At 37.7% G+C, this 26,171-nt stretch overlaps 9 non-coding genes across 9 annotated transcripts; all 9 read right to left on the bottom strand.

The window, feature by feature from the left end:
- Nucleotides 1-1,273: 1,273 nt before the first annotated feature.
- On the bottom strand, nucleotides 1,274-1,347 carry Trnai-aau (transfer RNA isoleucine (anticodon AAU)). The gene has a single exon. It is a non-coding gene; the product is annotated as a tRNA-Ile (tRNA).
- A 305-nt stretch (nucleotides 1,348-1,652) lies between these two features.
- Trnat-agu (transfer RNA threonine (anticodon AGU)) lies at nucleotides 1,653-1,726 on the bottom strand. The gene has a single exon. It is a non-coding gene; the product is annotated as a tRNA-Thr (tRNA).
- Nucleotides 1,727-3,160: 1,434 nt separating this feature from the next.
- On the bottom strand, nucleotides 3,161-3,234 carry Trnai-aau (transfer RNA isoleucine (anticodon AAU)). The gene has a single exon. It is a non-coding gene; the product is annotated as a tRNA-Ile (tRNA).
- A 1,818-nt stretch (nucleotides 3,235-5,052) lies between these two features.
- Nucleotides 5,053-5,126, bottom strand: Trnai-aau (transfer RNA isoleucine (anticodon AAU)). The gene has a single exon. It is a non-coding gene; the product is annotated as a tRNA-Ile (tRNA).
- A 671-nt stretch (nucleotides 5,127-5,797) lies between these two features.
- Trnai-aau (transfer RNA isoleucine (anticodon AAU)) lies at nucleotides 5,798-5,871 on the bottom strand. Its single transcript has one exon. It is a non-coding gene; the product is annotated as a tRNA-Ile (tRNA).
- Nucleotides 5,872-6,169: 298 nt separating this feature from the next.
- Nucleotides 6,170-6,243, bottom strand: Trnai-aau (transfer RNA isoleucine (anticodon AAU)). Its single transcript has one exon. It is a non-coding gene; the product is annotated as a tRNA-Ile (tRNA).
- Nucleotides 6,244-7,678: 1,435 nt separating this feature from the next.
- Trnat-agu (transfer RNA threonine (anticodon AGU)) lies at nucleotides 7,679-7,752 on the bottom strand. Its single transcript has one exon. It is a non-coding gene; the product is annotated as a tRNA-Thr (tRNA).
- Nucleotides 7,753-9,184: 1,432 nt separating this feature from the next.
- On the bottom strand, nucleotides 9,185-9,258 carry Trnai-aau (transfer RNA isoleucine (anticodon AAU)). The gene has a single exon. It is a non-coding gene; the product is annotated as a tRNA-Ile (tRNA).
- A 1,811-nt stretch (nucleotides 9,259-11,069) lies between these two features.
- On the bottom strand, nucleotides 11,070-11,143 carry Trnai-aau (transfer RNA isoleucine (anticodon AAU)). Its single transcript has one exon. It is a non-coding gene; the product is annotated as a tRNA-Ile (tRNA).
- Nucleotides 11,144-26,171: the final 15,028 nt, after the last annotated feature.

The following is a 26,171-nucleotide window of genomic DNA, read 5'->3' as shown; positions in this document are numbered from 1 at the left end:
GAAAATGACCAGCATCTTAGATAGTATGAGGCTTCATTCAAAGATATTCAAATCATCTAGCTTGACACTTTGACCAACAGGGAAATTCGATCAATTTAGCAAAAAGCCTTTTGAATGGGAATTGGAAAAGAGAAAACTAAAATGTTGGCCAGTATGGGGCTCGAACCCATGACATTCAGCTTATTAGACTGACACTCTAGCAGACTGAACTAACCGACCACAAGATGTGCTCACTCAAATATTTGATTTCGAAATGATCTGACTGAAATGTTGGCTAATTTCAAGGTCCATCCAAAGACATTCAGTTTTTTAGACTGACATTTCAAACAACTAAGCGATTCGGCAATAATAACAAAATCACTTTGAATACGAATTCGAATTGAGATGACAAAAATTTTGGATAGTATATGGCTTTAGTCAATGATAATCAACTTATTAACATGACCCTTTGACCAACAGGGAAAGTTGATCAGATTAGTCAAAAGCGCATTGATTAGCAATTGGGAAAGAGACAACTAAAATGTTGACCAATATGGGGCTCGAACCCATGACATTCACCTATTAGACTGACGCTCTAACCAACTGAACTAATCGGCAACATGATGTGATCGTCCAAAGAAATAATTTCGAAAGAGCTGACTGATACGTTAGCCAATTTTGGGGTCGATCCAATAACATTCAACTTTTTCGACTGACACTTCAAACAACTAAGCGATTCTGCCATAATTACAAAATTACTTTAAATACGATTTGAAAAGAAAATGACCAGCATCTTAGATAGTATGAGGTTTCATTCAATGATATTCAAATCATCTAGCTTGACACTTTGACCAACAGGGAAATTCGATCAAATTAGCAAAAAGCCCTTTGAATAGGAATTGGGAAAGAGAAAACTAAAATGTTGGCCAATATGGGGCTCGAACTCATAACATTAAGCTTATTAGACTGACGCTCTAACCAACTGAGCTAATTGGCCCCAAGATGAGGTTGCCCAAATAATCGATTTCAAAATGAGCTGACTAAAACGTTAGCCAACTTAAGGGTCGATCCAATGATATTCAGCTTTTTAGACTGACATTTTGAACCACTAAGTGATTCGGCCAGGATAACAAAAGAACTTTAAATGCGACTTCGAAATGAGTTGACCAAAATTGGATAGTATAAGGCTTGATTCAATGATTGCCAACTCAGTGTCATGACACTCTGACGAACAGGGAAATTTGATCAGATTAGTAAAAAGCGCTTTGAATAGGAAAAGAGACAACTAAACTGTTGGTCAATATGGGGCTCGAACCCATGACATTCAGCTTATTAGACTGACGCTCTAACCAACTGAGCCAATCGGCCAAATGATGTGATTGTCCAAATGTTTAAGTTCGAAAGAGCTGACTTAAACGTTAGCCAATTTTGGCGTCGATCCAATAACATTCAGCTTTTTCGACTGACACTTCAAACAACTAAGCGATTCTGCCATAATTACAAAATAACTTTAAATATGATTTCAAAAGAAAATGACCAGCATCTTAGATAGTATGAGGCTTCATTCAATGATATTCAAATCATCTAGCTTGACACTTTGAGCAACAGGGAAATTCGATCAAATTAGCAAAAAGGCCTTTGAATAGGAATTGGAAAAGAGAAAACTAAAATAATGGCCAGTATGAGGCTCAAACCCATGACATTCAGCTTACTAGACTGACGCTCTAACCAACTGAGCTAATCGGCCACATGATGTCATTGTCCAAAAAAATAAGTTCAAAAGAGCTGACTGAAACGTTAGCCAGTTTTGGGGTCGATTCAATAACATTCAGCTTTTTCGACTGACACTTCAAACAACTAAGCGATTCTGCCAAAATTACAAATTAACTTTAAATACGATTTCAAAAGAAAATGACCAGCATCTTAGATAGTTTGAGGCTTCTTTCAATGATATTCAAATCATCTAGCTTGACACTCTGAGCAACAGGGAAATCTGAACAAATTATCAAAAAGCCCTTTGAATAGAAATTGGGAAAGAGAAAACTAAAATGTTGGCCAATATGGGGCTCGAACCCATGATATTCAGCTTATTAGACTGACACTCTAGCAGACTGAACTAACCGACCACAAGATGTGCTCACTCAAATATTTGATTTCAAAATGATCTGACTGAAATGTTGGCTAATTTCAAGGTCCATCCAAAGACATTCAGTTTTTTAGACTGACATTTCAAACAACTAAGCGATTCGGCAATAATAACAAAATCACTTTGAATACGAATTCGAATTGAGATGACAAAAATTTTGGATAGTATATGGCTTTAGTCAATGATAATCAACTCATTAACATGACCCTTTGACCAACAGGGAAAGTTGATCAGATTAGTCAAAAGCGCATTGATTAGCAATTGGGAAAGAGACAACTAAAATGTTGACCAATATGGGGCTCGAACCCATGACATTCAGGTTATTAGACTGACGCTCTAACCAACTGAACTAATCGGCAACATGATGTGATCGTCCAAAGAAATAATTTCGAAAGAGCTGACTGATACGTTAGCCAATTTTGGGGTCGATCCAATAACATTCAACTTTTTCGACTGACACTTCAAACAACTAAGCGATTCTGCCATAATTACAAAATAACTTTAAATACGATTTGAAAAGAAAATGACCAGCATCTTAGATAGTATGAGGTTTCATTCAATGATATTCAAATCATCTAGCTTGACACTTTGACCAACAGGGAAAGTCGATCAAATTAGCAAAAAGCCCTTTGAATAGGAATTGGGAAAGAGAAAACTAAAATGTTGGCCAATATGGGGCTCGAACTCATAACATTAAGCTTATTAGACTGACGCTCTAACCAACTGAGCTAATCGGCCCCAAGATGAGTTTGCCCAAATAATCGATTTCAAAATGAGCTGACTAAAACGTTAGCCAACTTAAGGGTCGATCCAATGATATTCAGCTTTTTAGACTGACATTTTGAACCACTAAGTGATTCGGCCAAGATAACAAAAGAACTTTAAATGCGACTTCGAAATGAGTTGACCAAAATTGGATAGTATAAGGCTTGATTCAATGATTGCCAACTCAGTGTCATGACACTCTGACGAACAGGGAAATTTGATCAGATTAGTAAAAAGCGCTTTGAACAGGAAAAGAGACAACTAAACTGTTGGTCAATATGGGGCTCGAACCCATGACATTCAGCTTATTAGACTGACGCTCTAACCAACTGAGCTAATCGGCCAAATGATGTGATTGTCCAAATGTTTAAGTTCGAAAGAGCTGACTGAAACGTTAGCCAATTTTGGCGTCGATCCAATAACATTCAGCTTTTTCGACTGACACTTTAAACAACTAAGCGATTCAGCCATAATTACAAAATAACTTTAAATACGATTTCAAAAGAAAATGACCAGCATCTTAGATAGTATGAGGCTTCATTCAATGATATTCAAATCATCTAGCTTGACACTTTGAGCAACAGGGAAATTCGATCAAATTAGCAAAAAGCCCTTTGAATAGGAATTGGAAAAGAGAAAACTAAAATTATGGTCAGTATGAGGCTCAAACCCATGACATTCAGCTTACTAGACTGACGCTCTAACCAACTGAGCTAATCGGCCACATGATGTCATTGTCCAAAAAAATAAGTTCAAAAGAGCTGACTGAAACGTTAGCCAGTTTTGGGGTCGATTCAATAACATTCAGCTTTTTCGACTGACACTTCAAACAACTAAGCGATTCTGCCAAAATTACAAATTAACTTTAAATACGATTTCAAAAGAAAATGACCAGCATCTTAGATAGTTTGAGGCTTCTTTCAATGATATTCAAATCATCTAGCTTGACACTCTGAGCAACAGGGAAATCCGAACAAATTATCAAAAAGCCCTTTGAATAGAAATTGGGAAAGAGAAAACTAAAATGTTGGCCAATATGGGGCTCGAACCCATGACATTCAGCTTATTAGACTGACGTCTAACCAACTGAGCTAATCGGCCACATGATGTGATTGTCCAAATATTGAAGTTCGAAAGAGCTGACTGAAACGTTAGCCAATTTTGAGAGCGATCCAATAATATTCAGCATGTTAGACCGACATTTCAAACAACTAAGGGATTCGGCCATAATAACAAATCACTTTGAATACGTATTTTAATCGAGATTACCAAATCCTTGGGTAGTATAAGGCTTGAGTCAATGATATTCAACCATATTAATATGACCCTTTGACCAACAGGCAAAGTTGATCATATTAGCCAAAAGCGCATTGATTAGCAATTGGAAAAGAGACGACTAAACTGTGTGCCGATATGTGGCTTGAACCCATGACGTTCACCTATTAGACTGACACTCTAACCAACTGAGCTAATCGGCCACATGATGTGATTGTCCAAAAAAATAAGTTCGAAAGAGCTGACTGAAACGTTAGCCAATTTTGGCGTCGATCCAATAACATTCAGCTTTTTCGACTGACACTTCAAACAACTAAGCGATTCTGGCATAATTACAAAATAACTTTAAATACGATTTGAAAAGAAAATGATCAGCATCTTAGATAGTATGAAGCTTCATTCAATGATATCCTAATCATCTAGCTTGACACTTTGACCAACAGGAAAATTCGATCAAATAAGCAAAAAGCCCTTTGAATAGGAATTGGAAAAGAGAAAACTAAAATGTTGGCCAATATGGGGCTCGAACCCATGATATTAAGCTTATTAGACTGACGCTCCAGCAGACTGAGCTAACCGACCACAAGATGTGGTCACTCAAATATTTGATTTCAAAATGATCTGACTGAAATGTTGGCTAATTTCAGGGTCCATCCAAAAACATTCAGTTTTTTAGACTGACATTTCAAACAACTAAGCGATTCGGCAATATTAACAAAATCACTCTGAATACGAATTCGAATTGAGATGACAAAATATTTGGATAGTATATGGCTTTAGTCAATGATATTCAACTCAATAACATGACCCTCTGACCAACAGGGAAAGTTGATCAGATTAGTCAAAAGCGCATTGATTAGCAATTTGGAAAGAGACAACTAAAATGTTGGCCAATATGGGGCTCGAACCCATAACATTCAGCTTATTAGACTGACGCTCTAACCAACTGAGCTAATCGGCCACAAGATGTCGTCGTTCAAATATTTGATTTCAAAATGAGCTGACTGAGTTGTTAGCCACCTTAAGAGTCGATCCAATGATATTCAGCTCTTCAGACTGACATTTCAAACAACAAAGAGATTCGGCCAGATTATCAAACGCACTTTGAAAAAGATTTCAAGAGAAAATGACCAACACTTTAGATAGTATGAGCTTCATTTAATGACATCCAACCCGTTAGCCTGACACTTTGACCAACAGGGACATTTGATCAGATTAACAAAAAGCACCTTGAATTAGAAAAGGGACGACTAGACTCTTGACCGACATGGGGCTTGAACCCATCACATTCAGCTTATTAGACCGACACTCTAACCAACTGAACTAATCGGCCACATGATGTGGTCGTTCAAAAATTTGATTTCAAAATGAGCTGACTGAATTGTTAGCCAACTTAAGGGTCGATCCAATGGTATTCAGCTCTTTAGACTGACATTTTTAACGACCAAGCGGTTCGGCCATAATTACAAAAGCACTTTGAGTACAAATTCGAAATGAAATGACAAAAATCTTAAATAGCATGAGGCTTTATTCAATGATATCCCACTCATTAGCCTGACACTTTGACCAAGAGGGAACTTTGATCAGATTAGTAAAAATTGCCTTTAATAGGAAAAGAGAAAACTAAACTGATGACCGATATGGGGCTCGAACCCATAACATTCAGCTTATTAGACTGACGCTCTAGCCAACTGAGCTAATCGGCCCCAAGGTGAGGTTGACCAAATATTTGATTTCAAAATGAGCTGACTGAATTGTTAGCCAACTTAAGGGTCGATCCAATAGTATTCAGCTTTTTAGACTGACATTTCAAACCACTAAGTGATTCGGCCAGAATAACAAAAGAACTTTAAATGCAAATTCGAAATGTGATGACTAAAGGTTGAATAGTATAAGGCTTGATTCAATGATTGCCAACTCAGTTGCATGACATTTTGACCAACAGAAAAATTTGATCAGATTAGCAAAAAGCGCCTTGAATTAGAAAAGGGACGACTAGACACTTGACCGATATGGGGCTTGAACCCATCACATTCAGCTTATTAGACTGACGCTCTAACCAACTGAGCTAATCGGCCACATGATGTGATTGTCCAAATATTTAAGTTCGAAAGAGCTGACTGAAACGTTAGCCAATTTTGAGGGCGATCCAATAATATTCAGCTTGTTAGACTGACATTTCAAACAACTAAGGGATTCGGCCATAATAACAAATCACTTTGAATACGAATTCGAATTGAGATTACCAAATCCTTGGGTAGTATAGGGCTTGAGTCAATGATATTCAACCATATTAACATGACCCTTTGACGAACAGGGAAATTTGATCAGATTAGTAAAAAGGGCTTTGAATAGGAAAAGAGACAGCTAAACTGTTGGTTAATATGGGGCTCGAACCCATGACATTCAGCTTATTAGACTGACACTCTAACCAACTGAGCTAATCGGCCACATGATGTGAATGTCCAGAAAAATAAGTTCAAAAGAGCTGACTGAAACGTTAGCCAAACTTGGGGTCGATCCAATAACATTCAGCTTTTTCGACTGACACTTCAAACAACTAAGCGATTCTGCCATAATTACAAAATAACTTTAAATACGACTTCAAAAGAAAATGACCAGCATCTTAGATAGTATGAGGCTTCATTCAAAGATATTCAAATCATCTAGCTTGACACTTTGACCAACAGGGACATTCGATCAATATAGCAAAAAGCCTTTTGAATGGGAATTGGAAAAGAGAAAACTAAAATGTTGGCCAGTATGGGGCTCGAACCCATGACATTCAGCTTATTAGACTGACACTCTAGCAGACTGAACTAACCGACCACAAGATGTGCTCACTCAAATATTTGATTTCAAAATGATCTGACTGAAATGTTGGCTAATTTCAAGGTCCATCCAAAGACATTCAGTTTTTTAGACTGACATTTCAAACAACTAAGCGATTCGGCAATAATAACAAAATCACTTTGAATACGAATTCGAATTGAGATGACAAAAATTTTGGATAGTATATGGCTTTAGTCAATGATAATCAACTCATTAACATGACCCTTTGACCAACAGGGAAAGTTGATCAGATTAGTCAAAAGCGCATTGATTAGCAATTGGGAAAGAGACAACTAAAATGTTGACCAATATGGGGCTCGAACCCATGACATTCAGGTTATTAGACTGACGCTCTAACCAACTGAACTAATCGGCAACATGATGTGATCGTCCAAAGAAATAATTTCGAAAGAGCTGACTGATACGTTAGCCAATTTTGGGGTCGATCCAATAACATTCAACTTTTTCGACTGACACTTCAAACAACTAAGCGATTCTGCCATAATTACAAAATAACTTTAAATACGATTTGAAAAGAAAATGACCAGCATCTTAGATAGTATGAGGTTTTATTCAATGATATTCAAATCATCTAGCTTGACACTTTGAGCAACAGGGAAATTCGATCAAATTAGCAAAAAGCCCTTTGAATAGGAATTGGAAAAGAGAAAACTAAAATAATGGCCAGTATGAGGCTCAAACCCATGACATTCAGCTTACTAGACTGACGCTCTAACCAACTGAGCTAATCGGCCACATGATGTCATTGTCCAAAAAAATAAGTTCAAAAGAGCTGACTGAAACGTTAGCCAGTTTTGGGGTCGATTCAATAACATTCAGCTTTTTCGACTGACACTTCAAACAACTAAGCGATTCTGCCAAAATTACAAATTAACTTTAAATACGATTTCAAAAGAAAATGACCAGCATCTTAGATAGTTTGAGGCTTCTTTCAATGATATTCAAATCATCTAGCTTGACACTCTGAGCAACAGGGAAATCCGAACAAATTATCAAAAAGCCCTTTGAATAGAAATTGGGAAAGAGAAAACTAAAATGTTGGCCAATATGGGGCTCGAACCCATGACATTCAGCTTATTAGACTGACGTCTAACCAACTGAGCTAATCGGCCACATGATGTGATTTTCCAAATATTGAAGTTCGAAAGAGCTGACTGACACGTTAGCCAGTTTTGGGGTCGATCCAATAACATTCAGCTTTTACGACTGACACTTCAAACAACTAAGCGATTCTGCCAAAATTACAAATTAACTTTAAATACGATTTCATGAGAAAATGACAAGCATCTTAGATAGTATGAGGCTTCATTCAATGATACTCAAATCATCTAGCTTGACACTTTGAGCAACAGGGAAATCCGAACAAATTATCAAAAAGCCCTTTGAATAGAAATTGGGAAAGAGAAAACTAAAATGTTGGCCAATATGGGGCTCGAACCCATGACATTCAGCTTATTAGACTGACGTCTAACCAACTGAGCTAATCGGCCACATGATGTGATTGTCCAAATATTTAAGTTCGAAAGAGCTGACTGAAACGTTAGCCAATTTTGAGGGCGATCCAATAATATTCAGCTTGTTAGACTGACATTTCAAACAACTAAGGGATTCGGCCATAATAACAAATCACTTTGAATACGAATTCGAATTGAGATTACCAAATCCTTGGGTAGTATAGGGCTTGAGTCAATGATATTCAACCATATTAACATGACCCTTTGACGAACAGGGAAATTTGATCAGATTAGTAAAAAGGGCTTTGAATAGGAAAAGAGACAGCTAAACTGTTGGTCAATATGCGGCTCGAACCCATGACATTCAGCTTATTAGACTGACGTCTAACCAACTGAGCTAATCGGCCACATGATGTGATTGTCCAAATATTGAAGTTCGAAAGAGCTGACTGACACGTTAGCCAGTTTTGGGGTCGATCCAATAACATTCAGCTTTTACGACTGACACTTCAAACAACTAAGCGATTCTGCCAAAATTACAAATTAACTTTAAATACGATTTCAAAAGAAAATGACCAGCATCTTAGATAGTATGAAGCTTCATTCAATGATATCCTAATCATCTAGCTTGACACTTTGACCAACAGGGAAATTTGAACAAATTAGCAAAAAGCCCTTTGAATAGGAATTGGGAAAGAGAAAACTAAAATGTTGACCAATATGGGACTCGAACCCATCACATTCAGCTTATTAGACTGACGCTCTAACCAACTGAGCTAATCGGCCACATGATGTGATTGTCCAAATATTTAAGTTGAAAAGAGCTGACTGAAACGTTAGCCAATTTTGAGAGCGATCCAATAATATTCAGCTTGTTAGACTGACATTTCAAACAACTAAGGGATTCGGCCATAATAACAAATCAATTTGAATACGAATTTGAATTGAGATTACCAAATCATTTGGTAGTATAGGGCTTGAGTCAATGATATTCAACCATATTAATATGACCCTTTGACCAACAGGGAAAGTTGATCATTTTAGCCAAAAGCGCATTGATTAGCAATTGGAAAAGAGACGACTTAACTGTGCGCCGATATGTGGCTTGAACCCATGACATTCACCTATTAGACTGACACTCTAACCAACTGAGCTAATTGGCCTCATGATGTGATTGTCCAAAAAAATAAGTTCGAAAGAGCTGACTGAAACGTTAGCCAATTTTGGCGTTGATCCAATAACATTCAGCTTTTTCGACTGACACTTCAAACAACTAAGCGATTCTGCCATAATTACAAAATAACTTTAAATACGATTTCAAAAGAAAATGACCAGCATCTTAGATAGTATGAAGCTTCATTCAATGATATCCAAATCATCTAGCTTGACACTTTGACCAACAGGAAAATTCGATCAATTTAGCAAAAAGCCCTTTGAATAGGAATTGGAAAAGAGAAAACTAAAATGTTGGCAAATATGGGGCTCGAACCCATGACATTCGGCTTATTAGACTGACGCTCTAGCAGACTGAGCTAACCGACCACAAGATGTAGTCGTTCAGATGTTTGATTTCAAAATGAGCTGACTGAAACATTAGCCACTTTAAGAGTCGATCCAATGATATTCAGCTTTTTCGACTTACATTTCAAACCACCAAGTGATTCGGCCAGAATAACAAAAGAACTTTAAATGCGACTTCGAAATGTGATGACCAAAATTTGGATAGTATAAAGATTGATTCAATGATTGCCAATTCAGTATCATGACACTCTGACGAACAGAGAAATTTGATCAGATTAGTAAAAAGCGCTTTGATTAGGAAAAGAGACAACTAAACTGTTGGTCAATATGATGCTCGAACCCATGACATTCAGCTTATTAGACTGACACTCTAACCAACTGAGGTAATCGGCCACATGATGTGATTGTCCAAATGTTTAAGTTCGAAAGAGCTGACTGAAACGTTAGCCAATTTTGGCGTCGATCCAATAACATTCAGCTTTTTCGACTGACACTTAAAACAACTAAGCGATTCTGCCAAAATTACAAAATAACTTTAAATACGATTTCAAAAGAAAATGACAAGCATCTTAGATAGTATGAGGCTTCATTCAATGATATCCAAATCACCTAGCTTGACACTTTGACCAACAGGGAAATTCGAACAAATTAGCAAAAAGCCCTTTGTTAGGAATTGGGAAAGAGAAAACTAAATGGTTGGCCAATATGGGGCTCGAACCCATGACATTCAGCTTATTAGACTGACGCTCTAGCAGACTGAGCTAACCGACCACAAGATGTGGTCACTCAAATATTTGTTTTCAAAATGATCTGACTGAAATGTTGGCTAATTCCAGGGTCCATTCAAAGACATTCAGTTTTTTAGACTGACATTTCAAACAACTAAGCGATTCGGCAATAATAACAAAATCACTTTGAATACGCATTCGAATTGAGATGACAAAAATTTTGGATAGTATATGGCTTTAGTCAATGATATTCACCTCATTAACATGACCCTTTGACCAACAGGGAAAGTTGATCAGATTAGTCAAAAGCGCATTGATTAGCAATTTGGAAAGAGACAACTAAAATGTTGGCCAATATGGGGCTCGAACCCATGACATTCAGCTTATTAGACTGACACTCTAACCAACTGAGCTAATCGGCCACAAGATGAGCTCATTCAAATATTTGATTTCAAAATGAGCTGACTGAATTGTTAGCCCCCTTAAAAGTCGATCCAATGATATTCAGCTTTTCAGACTGACATTTCAAACAACTAAGAGATTCGGCCAGATTATCAAACGCACTTTAAAAACGATTTCAAGAGAAAATGACCAACACTTTAGATAGTATGAGCTTCATTTAATGATATCCAACTCGTTAGCCTGATACTTTGACCAACAGGGAAATTTGATCAGATTAGCAAAATGCGCCTTGAATTAGAAAAGGGACGACTAGACTCTTGACCAATATGGGGCTTGAACCCATGACATTCACTTATTAGACTGACGCTCTAACCAACTGAACTAATCGGCCACATGATGTGGTCGTTCAAAACTTTGATTTCAAAATGAGCTGACTGAATTGTTAGCTAATTTAAGGGTCGATCCAATGATATTCAGCTTTTTAGACTGACATTTCAAACAACCATGCGATTCGGCCATAATTACAAAAGCACTTTGAGTACAAATTCGAAATGAAATGACAAAAATCTTAGATAGCATGAGGCCTCATTCAATGATATCCAGCTCATTAGCCTGAAACTTTGACCAACTCAGTAGCATGACATTTTGACCAACAGGGACATTTGATCAGATTAGCAAAAAGCGCCTTGAATTAGAAAAGGTACGACTAGACTCTTGACCAATATGGGGCTTGATCCCATGGTATTCACTTTTTACACTGACGCTCTAACCAAATGAGCTAATCGGCCACATGGTGGGGTTGTTCAAAAAGTTGATTTCAAAATGAGCTGACTGAATTGTTAGCAAACTTAAGGGTCTATCCAGTGGTATTCAGCTCTTTAGACTGACATTTCAAACAACCAAGCGATTCGGCCACAATTAGAAAAGCACTTTGAATACAAGTTCGAAATGAAATGACCAAAATCTTAGATAGCATGAGGCCTCATTAAATAATATATAACTCATTAGCCTGACACTTTAACCAACAGGGAAATTTGATCAGATTAGTAAAAAGCGCTTTGAATTGGAAAAGAGACAACTAAACTGGTCCCCAATATGGGGACCAAACCCATGACATTCAGCTTATTAGACTGACGCTCTAACCAAATGAGCTAATGGGCCACATGATGTGATTGTCCAAAAAAATAAGTTTGAAAGAGCTGACTGAAACGTTAGCCAATTTTGAAGTTGATCCAATAATATTCAGCTTTTCAGAGTTACATTTCAAACAACTAAGGGATTCTGCCATAATTACAAAATCACTTTGAAAACAAAATCGAATTGAGATTACCAAAGTCTTGGATACTATAGGACTTTAGTCAATTATGTTCAACTCATTAATATGACCCTTTGACCAACAGGAAAAGTTGATCAGATTCGTCAAAAGCGCATTGATTAGCAATTTGGAAGGAGACAACTAAAATGTTGATCAATATGGGCCTCGAACCCATAACATTCAGCTTATTAGACTGACGCTCTAACCAACTGAGCGAATCGACTACAAGATGTAGTTGTTCAAATATTTGATTTCAATTTGAGCTGACTGCAACGTTAGCCAATTTTGGGTCGATCCAATGATATTGAGCTTTTTAGACTGACATTTCAAACAACTAAGTGAGTTGGCCAGAATAACAAAAGCACTTTTAATATGATTTCAAAATGAGAAGACCAATATCCTGGACAGTATAAGGTTTTAATCATTGGTTTTCAACTCATTAGTCTGATACTTGGACCAACAGGGAAGTTTGATCAGATTAGCAAAAAGGGCTTTGACAAGGAATTGGAATGAGACTGAACTGTTGGCCAATATTGGTCTTGAACCCATGATATTCAGCTTATTAGACTGACGCTCTAACTAACTGAGCTAATCAGCCACATGATGTGATTGTCCAAATCATTGATTTCGAGTTGGGCTGACTGAGATGTTAGCCAAATTTGGGTTCGATCCAAAGACCTTCAGCTTTTTAGACTGACACTTCAAACAACTATGTGCTTCAGACATCTTTATAAAAGCCTTTCGAATACGAATTCAAAATGAAATGATCAAAATCTTTGATAGATCAAGGTTTGATTCAATGATATCCAACTCATGTGCATGACACTTTGACCAACAGGGAAATTTGATCTGATTAGCAAAAAGCGCCTTGAATAGCATATGGAAAAGAGACTAAAATGTTCACCAATATGGTATTCGAACCTGTGACATTCAGTTTATTAGACTGACGCTCTAACCAACTGAGCTAATTGACCACATGATGTGATTGTCCAAATTTTTGATCTCAAAAGGAGCTGACTGAAATGTTAGCTAGTTTCATGGTCAATCAAATGGCATTCAGCTTATTAGAATGGCTTTTTAAACAACTGATTGATTCAACCAACTTAACAAAAGTTCCAAAATGAGAACCAGAATGTTTCCAGTATGGGATTCCAACTGATGACATTCAGCCTATTAGACTAACGCTATAACGTACCGAGCTAATTGGCCCCCGACTTGAAGGTTCACAAATTTGAATTCAAAATGAGATGACTGAAATATTGGCTAATAAGGAGTTCAAACCCATGAGGCTTAGCTGATGAGACTTTTGCTACAACCTGCAGAAACATTTTACCATTTCAGAAAAAAAAACTTTTAAACACAACTTCCCACCTAGATTACTAAAATGTTGGAAAATTTGAGCTTTGCACCCATGATATTAAGATTATTACATTGGCGTTATACTCGACAGTTGTAATCAACCACATATTAACAAGTCTTTTAATTACGATTTTTCATCGTTATGCCTAAAACTTTGGCACTTTTTGAGCGCGATTTAATGACATTCAGGTTTTCAGACTGAACTTTCAATTAACTGAGTGACTCGGCCATATTACCAAAAGCACTTCATATAGGATTTGGCAAGGAAATGACCAGAGACCTTGCTAGTAGAGTCTTGATTCAATGACATCCGGCTCATTAAAACCACACTCTAGCCAACTAAGAGATTTTACCAGGTTAGCAACAATCTTCTTTAAAAAAATTGGAGAAGAGACAACTAAAGTGTTGCCCAACATGGGGCTTGAACCCATGACATTCAGCTTTTTTGACTGAAACTTCAAACAACTAAGTGTTTCGTCCGTATTAATAAAAGCACTTTAAATACGAATTGGAAATGAAATCATCAAAGTCTTGGATAGTATAAGGCTTGACTCAATGACTTCCAGCTTATTATAATAACACTTTAAACCACCGGGAGATTTGACTTGATTAGCAAAAAGCACCATTTTCTTGTGGTGCAATTGATCTAAACCCACAACAGTATAACTAAAAGGGGCTAGAGAAACACAAGTATGGCCAGACGTACTTTTAGAACAGAACAACTTGGAGTTCCCCAAATGGAAGGACCAGGGTGTCTAGAGTGACTGACGAGCGTGCGTTCTGAAGAGAATATTTGTGAACCAAGAGACACAGAGAAACCAGGATCCACCTTTATCTAGAGAAACTTTCAAGGCTCAAGAATATGATTAGAGTAGTGATGTAGAGGCTTTCATTGGACAATTTAACAATGCAGCCATTGCCAATGACTGGGGAGCAGGATCAGCGTTGCTACACATCCGAGAAAGGCTGCGAGATCAGGCTAAGGAATGTGGCATGGACAGACCTTAAAGGCTGTACTTAGTAATTTCCAAGTTAGGTTTGGCATGACGACTAAGGAAGCTAGAACCAACTTACAAAGCCTACGGAAGGAACAGCATACTACTCTGTTTGAGCATGTTACTCAAATAGAATAACCCACCACTATTGTGATTGAGGACTTATCAGACCACATGAAAGAAGAGATGGTTGTGGACACCTTCTGTGGATTTCTTAAAATTGTCCACTTACAGAGGCACCTGCTAGTGGTGCCAACGCCAACACTAGAAGCTCTTGTGAGAGCTGAAAATGAGTATCTACAGGTACGACTCAATATGGCTCCTAATCAGGCTCATTCGCTTAGATCTGGCATAAGGGCAGTTTAGCCTGATGAATTAGATCAGACTGAGGAAAAGCAGGCCTTCAGAGAGCAGGCCGTAGTGACCAGGACTATGCCAGATGCTATGGAGATGCCGTTGACAACTTGCAAAAGAAGTGGCTAACCTGAAGATCCAAGTCAATCAGCCAAGTCCTCTTCCAACGAATGAAGTCAAAGAAAATACTGTGGCTAGATGCTGGGAATGCAACGAGGCAGGCCATTGAGAGAGAAATTGTCCAAGAAAACAGACAATTACTAACTCACTCCGAATACAGAACCAGGGAAATTCCTACCACCCGCAGCAATAGAGCTACCTACTGGCAGCAATAGGCACCAGGACTTCTAAAGAATGGACGACCCATAAGAGCAGGCCGAAGGAAGTTGAATGTTGACCCAGAAAGTCGGCAAACATCCTTCTAGATTGGTTGCTCTTGCCTAGATGACTCCAGTAGAGATGATTCCTGTCTACAGCCCTTCTTAAAGCCTATGGGATCTAAATGAGATGGGGGAAAAATTGAGATGGACCTTCAGGACTCGTCACAGGCGGCCAAGCAGGCTCAGAGACAATACCTCCAGCAGATCCAAAGGCAGGCCAGACAACGAGAGGTCTCTAGACATGCCTAGAATCCGAAAGAGATATCCAGAAAAGCTGGGAGACCAAGAGTTGATGGAAAGAAAATGAAGAGACGTAGAGAAGGAAGAATAGAAACTGGTCTAGGAAAAGGCTTGACTGAGGTAAGGCTTTCTGGGCAAATTAAATCACGATGGAGAAAAGGCTTAACCGGAAGGGATCAACCCGAGAGATCTGGGTGGCACAGGTCGGGACAGAGAGCAGATTCAGCATTAGCTGAAGCTCTCGAGAGACCTGAGCAGCACAGATCAAGGCTGGGTAAGAATTATGTGCTGGTTGAACATCTCAGATGATCTAAGCAACCTAGGTCAGGTAAAGAAGGCCCGGAAAGCGCTTATCCTTTTCAAGAGATTTGAGCAGGACAGACCAAGGATGAGAGCCGACTCAGCGAAAGCTGAGGCTCTTAACCCTTTCGTAAGCATTGTGACATTATTGTCGCCACGCTGTCGCCAAATTAATGTCGCCGGTAGGTTTGAGCATAGCGACATTTATGTCGTTTGGAAAATCCCAAAAGCCGTTATTTGTCAGACATTTTGTTATTGGCTATTTTTGTTTAATTTATCGAATATTTTTTAGCTTCATATTATTAAACATAATATTGTTGTGTCCGCTGTAATAGTCAGTCAAACATAACAAAAGAACAAAGTTTCTATGGTTACCATTACGGCGATCAGCTACCGCCAAAACATCTTCTATAGCGAACTACTACTACGCCTAAAACTACTATCGAAACAAAAAATGGCGAGTCAAGCGCAAAGACCACATCGAAAAATTGCTACTGGAACCAACTACGAGAAAGATATTGCTGATTATGTGGTTGAAACTAATGAATCTGGTTCCAGTGGAAGCGATTTTGATGCCAATGATTCGATGTAGAGTCAGAAACCGGTAGTGATAGTGATGTATCTGAAGTTTTTTGCCCCTCTTACTGAAGGTGGACCCTCTTTGTGGGAGCTCATAGTACTTGAAACTAATCAATATTACCAGTATTATGTTGTTTGATTATGTTTTATAGCTGAAACATAAATTACTATAGCGAATGTTGAGACAGTAGATTTTTAATATCAGTTCAATATGACAGCTACAACATAGTGACCAACCTTTTAATCACACCATAGCAAGTATTATCAACAGCTGGCAAACCAAGCTAGAAAAGCAAAAATAAGCCACATAAACCAGTAAACTATTATTACATTACACTGGAAATAAGCTAAGAAAAGCTTGACAAAAAGGACAATAATATTTCAACACTCTCATTAGGTTACTGGTTTTGTATTATCAGGTAAGTCCCATCAGATTTAGTAATTTTGTGAATCTGTCACATGGTACCGGTTTAGTCAGGATGTCATCTACCATACTATCAGTAGGGCAATACTCTAAAATAATCTGCTTGTTTACTACAGCTTCTCTCGTGAAGTGTGAAATTTGATGTCTATATGTTTTATGCGGCCAAGTCCATTAGAATTTTGTATGATTTTTGTCAATCATCATTTTGGTTGGTTCAGCAGACGCTGAACCAACTGCCCAGTTAGCTTCTGTGTAGCCAACCAACTTGTTATTACTAGAGCGGTGATATGTGATTCTGATGTCGAATGATTCCTTGAGGTAGTGTAATATGCGCTTTGCTGTCGTTAGGTGAGCTTCTGTTGGGCCGCACAGTATTTAGAGACTGCTCCCACTGCATGAAAAATGTCTGGACGAGTTGCTATAGTTAAATATAAGAGACTTCCTACCATAGCTTGGTAGCTCTCCGATTACACAGGCTTGCTAATACCGTCATCCTTTACGAGCTTAACATTCACATCGGCTGTTGTTGACACCGGTCTTACATCTTCCATGCCAAATTGTTTTAGAATCTGTAAAATATAGTGAATTTGATGTAATCTAAGAGTCTCCTCCTCTTGTTTAATGTTGATGCCTGAGCAGTAATTCAACTTTCCAAGAACTTTCATTTTGAAACGTGTTGCCAAACTTTTTTAGACCAAGCTCATCTCTTGTTCAGTGTCACTCATGATAATGAGATCATCAACATACACAGCTATAATTGTTTTAACACTATCATTATCTTGAACATAAACACAGGAATCTGCGCCAGATTGCCTGAAATTGATTGATTTGAGACATTCATCCAAAACAGTGTTTCAACATCTTGGTGATTGCTTAAGTCTGTACAGCGATTTGCGAAGTTTGCATACTAGGTCGGCCTGTTGTGGTTCAATAAATCCTTCAGGTTGAGTCATATAGATATCCCCTTTAAGTACTTCGTTCAAAAATGCAGTGACAACATCCATCTGATGTACACTCATTTTGCGCTGTAGAACATATGCCAACAGCGTAAGAATAGATGTGAATTTGACAACTGGTGCAAATGTTTCTTCATAATCTATTTTAGCTTTTTGTGCATATCCTTTGGCGACTAAATGCCCCTTAAACCTGTCTACAGTCCCATCAGCAGTGAGTTTGGCTTTAAACACCCATTTAGATCCTATTGGCGTTCTACCTGGAGGTAAAGGTAGAAGGTCCCATGTATCATTTTCTATTAGATATTGTAATTCAGAATTAGCAGCAGACAGCCACTCCTTAGCCTCAGAACTACCTCTTGCTTGCTCAAATGTTTGAGGTTTAATAATTTGACAAGCTTGATATGTGGTATGAGAAATTTGTGATGTTTGATCCGCATATTCCCCTATGCCGTAACGTACAGGTGCTCTTCGTACACGATTAGACTGTCTTGGCTCTTCAACGATTTCATGTATAGTGTCCTTGTTAGCTTCTTGGGGTGCAGGCACAACAACGTCAACAGTGGCTACTGGTACATTACTTGATGATATCTTTATCTGACTCCCGAAGTTTGACTCATTAAATACAACATCACGCCTAACGATAACCTTTCTAGTGTGCTCGTTGAACAATTTATAAGCTTTCGATGTGGTACTGTATCCAATAAAGCGTAATTTCTCCGCTTTGATACCTACCATTTGCCTCTTTTGATCTGGGATATGGGCATAGGCTGTGCATCCAAACACTCGTAAGTGCCTAACATCTGGTTTCCGTCCATACCATTTTTTGTAAGGAATTATGTTGTCATCGTGTGATCTAGTGGGAAGACGATTCCTAACATATTCCGCTGTAGCAACTGCTTCAGCCCACTATTCTTTTGAAAGTTTTGCATGAGACATCATAGTTTGAGCAGATTCACCAAGTGTACAATTGAGCCTTTCTGCCACACTATTTTGTTCTGGAGAGTCGGCCGAAGTTACATCAGGATGAATTCCCAGTGACTTTAAATAGCTATTGAACTCGTTTGACATATACTTGCCCCCCCCCCCATCAGACCTAAGAGCACCTATCTTTTTTCCTGAAAAGTTTCTAACTAAAATTTTAAATTCCTTAAATTTGTCAAGCACTTCAGATTTATAACGTAAAAAATACACAGCAGAATGTCGAGAAAAACCATCAATGAATGATACAAAATTGCTGCCACCAATGGACTCAGTTTCAAAAGAGCACACATCTGAATGAATTAATTCTAATCTACGTTTAGATCTGATAGCTCCCACTGAGTGAAATGATTTTCGAGTAACTTTTTTTTTCTACACAGCTCTCACAGAAGGAAATACTGCCACTTGGAATTTTGGTCCCCATTAATACATTGTTATAATTCAACTTACTTACAGTTGTTTCACATGCATGAGCAAAGCGTTTATGCCAAGTGTCAATAACTGTGGCTGCAATTTCATCTGTATTTCTGCATACTGGCTCACAATCTAGATAATAAAATTTATTCCTCATAGTATGTACTCATAGCGCGTACTCTTTTCTGTTCATCCTTTAACCAACATTTACTTTTACCAAACTTGGTAATTTTTCTTTTTTCGGTGGCTGTTCTTACTGAAAACAAACTTCCAGCTAGACTTGGCATGTGTAAGACGCCATAGATAGTAGCCGTCCTACGAACTTTGCACCCTAGGTTGAGCATTACATGAATGTTACCAATGCCTATAGCATCAACTATGTGTCCATCACCCAGGCTGACTTTCTCCGAGGTATCTAAGGTATGGTACTCAGTAAACCACTCACGGTGAGGTGTCATGTGACGAGATGCACCTGAGTCTATAATCCATGATGAATTTAGTATTGATGTAGAGTTTTCTAAAACGAATGCAAAGTCAGTATTACTATTATCTGTTGATACTTGTTTTGCTGTGTGCTTTTGTGATCTCTCTTGATTGTCTGGACAGTAACGATGAATATGTCCTTGTTTTTGGCAACCAAAACATACCAAAGACTGTCTCGGTCTGCTGTAATGTTTTTTGTGTGACCAGAGCAGCATCCAGCAGGTGATTTAAGTTGCTTCCATCACATTGCTTTTTTAGTCATTTCTGCTCTTCATTTTTCAATGATTGTTGTAAAAATTCTAAATTTAAATCATCCCCTCAAGCCTCAAGCGCTGTTACTACGTTACTATAACTGTCAGGAAGGCTGCCTAGCAGTGTGACCACCTGATCCTCTTCATCAACATCTGCATTAATTGCTGCAAGTCTATCAGTTAAGTCCTTCATATGTTTAAGGTGATGTTCTATAGGTGTACCTTCTTTCATCGCTCTTCGAAAGTATTGCTTTTTTAAAAACAGTTTGTTCGCCAAGGTATTTCATTCATAATGCGCTTGCAATTTATCCCATGCAGAATTTGCATCTGCACATTCTGATACAGTACATTGTCACCTACTGTAAGCACTATTTTATAGCAGATAATGCTTTGCTGCAAATCTTTGTGAATGCAGATTTGACATTGGCAGCTGCATCACCTGCAGGAGCTTTTTTGGTACCCTCCACAAAACCATACAAGTCTTTGGCTATCAGCAGATCTTCTATTTTGAATTTCCATGTTGAGTAGTTGGTTCCACTCAGTTGGTCTATCAACCATTTTTCCTCATCCATTGCGTGTGATTACTCCAGAGGTATAATATAGTCTTTGCAACTAAATAATCCAGTTTTCCAACAAAGAGTCAAGCAGTAGTCAATCTGGTAACTGGGCCCATAACCTGTTATTTGATTATGTTTCATTGCTGAAACATAGATTACTATAGCAAATGTTGAATCAGAATATTTTTAAAATCAGTTCAATATGACAGCTACAAGTTACAGGAGTGACCAACCTTTTAATTACATCATAACAAGTATTATCAACAGCTGGCAAGCCAAACTAGAAAAGCAAAAACAGACACCTAAACCAGTAAGCTATAATTACATTACACTAGAAATAACCTATGAAAAGCTTGACAAAAAGGACAATAATATTTCAACATATTATTTGTCACAGAACCACACAATCAAAGCAAATAGTAAAGTCAAGTGATGTAAAAACTATGCGGGCTTTTATTGGTATACTATTGAACATGAACCCTGTGCATAAGCATTCATTCCCCTTGTACTGGAATACCACTCATTTCTCACAGGACACTCTAGTGTTTAAAAAAACATTCAAACTGGAACATTTAAACTCGTTCTAACAAAGAACCAAAACACTGTTCTCCTGAGCATGACCAAATATACAAATTAAGCCCAGTGTTTGACCATCTGAATGCTACATGGTCCCAGCAGTACAAACTGCCATGTACAATATTGATTGATGAGTCTATTGTTGGATTCAAGGGTTGCCATAACCTTGTCAAGTACATACGAATAAAAAAACGCCACCAATGGAGTCCAAAAGAATATAACCTTTGCACTGCTAAAACAAGCTACTGTTTCCGAACCCTCTATCACATGAGTGGAATGCCTACATCAGTTCACGGCCAGCCTTACAAGGCGTGTTAAGCGTTGATGTTCGGCCTCTTTGATAGAAATCATCATCTCGTTGTAGACAATTATTACACCAGTGTTCCGCTGTGTGAAGAAACGTTGAAAAAAAGTGTGTATGTCACTGGCACAGGTCAGGCTAATCGTAAATGACTTCCACAAGAAATAAAACATAAACTAAAACAGAAAGGAGATATTATTGAATGCAGAAAAGTGGGCATGCAAGCGATAAACTAGACGGAACGTAAACAAGTATACGATTACTAACCACTCATGCATATGCTAAACAAGTGAAAGTGGTGCGACGACGATTCGGTGACACCCGAACAATCCCCCAGGTGGTGCAGAAATACAACCCAGGAATGGGTGCCGTTGATTTGAGTGATCAGATGATAGATGCATATGCTGGAGAGTTTCGAACAGTAAAATGCTGGAAAAAATTAGTGTTTCACTTGATTGACCGAACTTGCACAAATGCATACATATGTTACAAAGAACATTCAAATAAGACTGGCAAATCACTGACTCATCACTAATTTATTATCAATGTTGTCGAAAGTTTGATTGGTGACTACAAGGAGCCACGCAGTTAAGTCAGAAGATAAAGTATTGCCACACCTGCTAGCAAAAAAATAGATAGACACTTTCTTGAAAGCATTCCAGATAAAAAGCAAAAAAAATGTGTGATATGTGCTAGCAACTGAGGTGATGGCAACTACAAAGGCACCAGAGTTACGACATGGTGCAAGGACTGTGGGGTTGGGTTGTGCAAAGGTGACTGCTTCAAGAAATATTGCATGTGGTGACTTTTATGTGTGTGAGATACATGTATTTTAAATTTCATGCAGTTATTTCTGTAAATAAAAAAGTTATGACGTTTTATGTATGCCTATGTACAAATTGTTAGTCGTTTTGCAAATATATTCACTCTGAACACAAAGGTTTAATTAATTAATATATTTGCAAAATAGTTAAGATTGTACAGCCCGGACCGGGATTAAAAGAGGATCCAGCAATAGCTGAGCATCTCCAGAGATCAATACTGACAGTACTAACAGCAGAATGTTGTACAACTTCAAGCATCTCTTTGGTCCTAATGAAAGATTTAAAATCTTCATAATGAAAGATTTAAAATTTTCATTATGGTAATCTCAATTTAGGACCATTCCATGGGGACTGGTCCAATGTGTGTGCTGACCCATCACAGATATGATTAAAATTAATCCTATGTGAAAGAGCATATTAAACTTGGTGGGAATCCAAATTTTTTAGTCTCTAAACATTTCGTGGCGCTGCCGGCAGCACCCCAAAGTTTGCTGTTCAGGAGGGCGACTCCGAAACTGATTTTTTTTATGTTTTTTGATAAGAAATATCTCGAAAACTTTATCTTCTAAAAATCTAAATTTTTAGTTATGTTTTCTTCCACATGTGATCTAACATTTTAATTTAAAAACTTGTCTGACGGAGGCTGTCATTTGGGGTCAGAGGTCGCTAAATTAGGTCAGCAGGCCCTATTTTTGGCAAGTTTTGTAGATTTAAGCTATTTTAGCGTCACGTAAAACCTGAATTTTTTTTCATTTTTTGGCAATGTAACTTTTGATATATGCTTATTAATGTATTTTCTACATAAAAATAATTTTTATTTGTCAGATTTCATCCTCGTGTGGGTGAGTGCGGGACAAATCCAACATGGCTGTCGTCGGCAGCGATGGAAAAGGGTGACGGAAACCACTAAAAATCACAAAGATAGCAAGAAAAATTATATAATAAAATAATGTTTTATACATATTTCACATGCGCTGATTCCAAATCTTGTCTCAAAATCTATGATATTTTGCTAGAAAATAGGTTAATAGCACAATGAATTGAAGACACTTTTATATAAAAAAAACATTTTTGGTCAAAACACACATTGATCGTAAAATATGAAGAAACTGTATTTCTAGTTTGGATACTTGCAAAGACAACGTTGAAGAAAAGTATTGCCTTCAAAACTCAAAGGAACTAATAGAATTTAATGTCGAAAAACTAAATACGTCTTTAGAATCTTTAACAACACCCATTAAAACGAGTCAAGTTTTAAAGTTATCTCTGAAAAGAAAGGCAGAATATGCTGAAAGGAAAGCAGAAAAAACTAGAAAAAATCTACAGAGTGTAATAAAAAGATCTATTAGTGTAGCGGCTGCCAGCGAAAAACCTAAAGAAGATCCTTTTGCGGACCTTATGGTGGATATCAGAGAGAAGTTGAAAATAAGCACACATAGTGAGCAAGTATCTTTGTTAACACTTTTGCCCCTTTCCTGGCCAAGAAATCAGATTAGCAAAGATTTCAATGTGTCCAAAAGGCAAGTCAAAGAGGCAAGAGAGCTAAAGCAAACCAAAGGCATCTTAGTCACACCCCAATCCACCAAAAAAGGTAATAAAGGTTTAACGGCTAACATAAAAGCTGATGTAGAAAACTTCTACAAAAACAGTGAATTTGTCCGTTTGATGCCTGGAAAAAAACAGGTCTCAACACATAGAAGCTTTGATGGTACTAGAGAATATGAGCCCCAACGCCTGATTTTATGCAATCTTACCGAGTTGTATAACCATTTCTGCCAACAAAACCCCATCAGTGGTAACCAGATAAAGCTTTCAAAATTTTGCGAACTTAGGCCAAAGTTTTGCAAAACTGCCAGTACAAATGGTAATCATTCCGTTTGTGTGTGTACCATTCACCAAAACTTTCGTTTCATGGTTGAAAAGGTGCCAAAACTGTATCACTACATGGATTTCCTTGATATGCTGGTTTGTGATCGTAAGCAGGCAAACTGTATGTTGAGAAAGTGTGAGAATTGTCCAGGTCAAGCAAACATTGAAAATCGCCTTTCTGAGCTGTTTGACAAAGCTGACTATGAAGGAAACGATGAAATCATATATAGCCAGTGAGTTACTACTCACCGGTCAAACATTGTGAAACACTGTCCAACCATCTCCGAATTTATTGACACAATGTGCCAAAAATTTGATGAACTAAGTGCCCACCATTACATAAAAGAGGAGCAGTCTGCATTTTTCCAGAATCTGAAACAAAATCTTCAAACTTCGGAAATCATCATACAGATGGATTTCGCGGAGAATTACTCCTTTATTGTACAAAATGCCTCCCAATCGTTCCACTGGAACAATATCCAAGCCACACTGCATCCTATAGTAGTACATATATTACAAATCAACCGAGGGAAAACTTTTACACATATCTTACTGTTATGTAAGTGATTATTTGCATCACAACCATTTAGCTGTCTATACGATGCTCAAAGATTTCCTTCCTCGACTGAGATGTATACTGCCAAATCTTACGATGATACACTACTTCACAGATGGCTGCACAGGCCATATATAAGTCATACAAAGCCTTTTGTAATTTGATGTTTCACACCGAGGATTTTCAGGTGCTGGCCAAATGGCACTACTATGCAACGTCGCATGAAAAGTCTGCTTGCAATGGTGTAGGGGCCGTCATTAAATACCAGGTATGTCGAGCAAGCTTGCAGCGAACTTCGGAACAGTATATTACTACGCCTCAAGATCTATATAACTTTGCGAAATCAAACATTACGAAAATGCTAACTTTATGGTTTGATGAGACAGATATCGACAAAATGTGTTTACTCCAAGAACAACGAATTGAAACAGATGGCGTCCCTGTACCTGAATCCCGTAGCCATCATCGTTTCGAAAGAATAGGGAGAACCCTAATAGGCAGGCGTACATCTAATGGTGAAGTATCTATCAGTATAGATTATGACAAAAACCTTTACAGGAAATTTGCTGACAGGGCTAATTCAGACTCGGCTAATTGTGTTGGCGGAAATTAAACCAGGGGATTACCTTGCCTACAAATATGAAAAGGACTGGTACATTGGATCTGTGATAGATATAGACATGAAAGAAGAGGATGTAAAAATTAATTCTCTCTTATCTCATGGACCAGCCAAGGTATTCAAATACCCATTACGACCAGATGAACTGTATGTTCCAATTCAACATATCTTGATGCGGGTAAATCTTGAGACAGCTAACCACCGCCAATATACCTTGAGTCAACATTTACAGGAAGAAATCGCTAAGCTATTAGCATGATGTCATTGTGAGTTAAAACTGGTATATGTTCAAGCAGTTACTAACTACGCTCCAAATGTGATGACTGTCACATAAATGGTAATTGTGAATTCAATGTCTATGCACATACACTGGACCGGACAGGGCAGCCTTATTGTGTTGAAATTGGCCTTGAATGGTTTTTTATATAAAAATGCCTTCAATTGATCCTTGATTGTGTGCAGGTGTAAGTTAACAGTTTTAGTTACTTTTTTCTTCAAAATGGTAAACTACTTATTTGCAATTTTTTTCTATTTTAGTTAATGGAATTTTGTGAATTTAGCAATTATTCACTTTAATTGATCTTTTTATAAATTATAGTTTTCAAAATTAAAAAAAAATTATAAAAAAAAATATAAGCTGCTGAAAGAAGCACACTATACACGACCTTGACATACATTTGTCAACAAAAATACTGAAAGTGAATGTGACAATTTGTTT

Source organism: Watersipora subatra, chromosome 10 (genome assembly GCF_963576615.1).
Source record: "Watersipora subatra chromosome 10, tzWatSuba1.1, whole genome shotgun sequence".
NCBI lineage: Eukaryota > Metazoa > Bryozoa > Gymnolaemata > Cheilostomatida > Watersiporidae > Watersipora > Watersipora subatra.
This window is presented reverse-complemented; position numbering and strand designations above follow the sequence as displayed.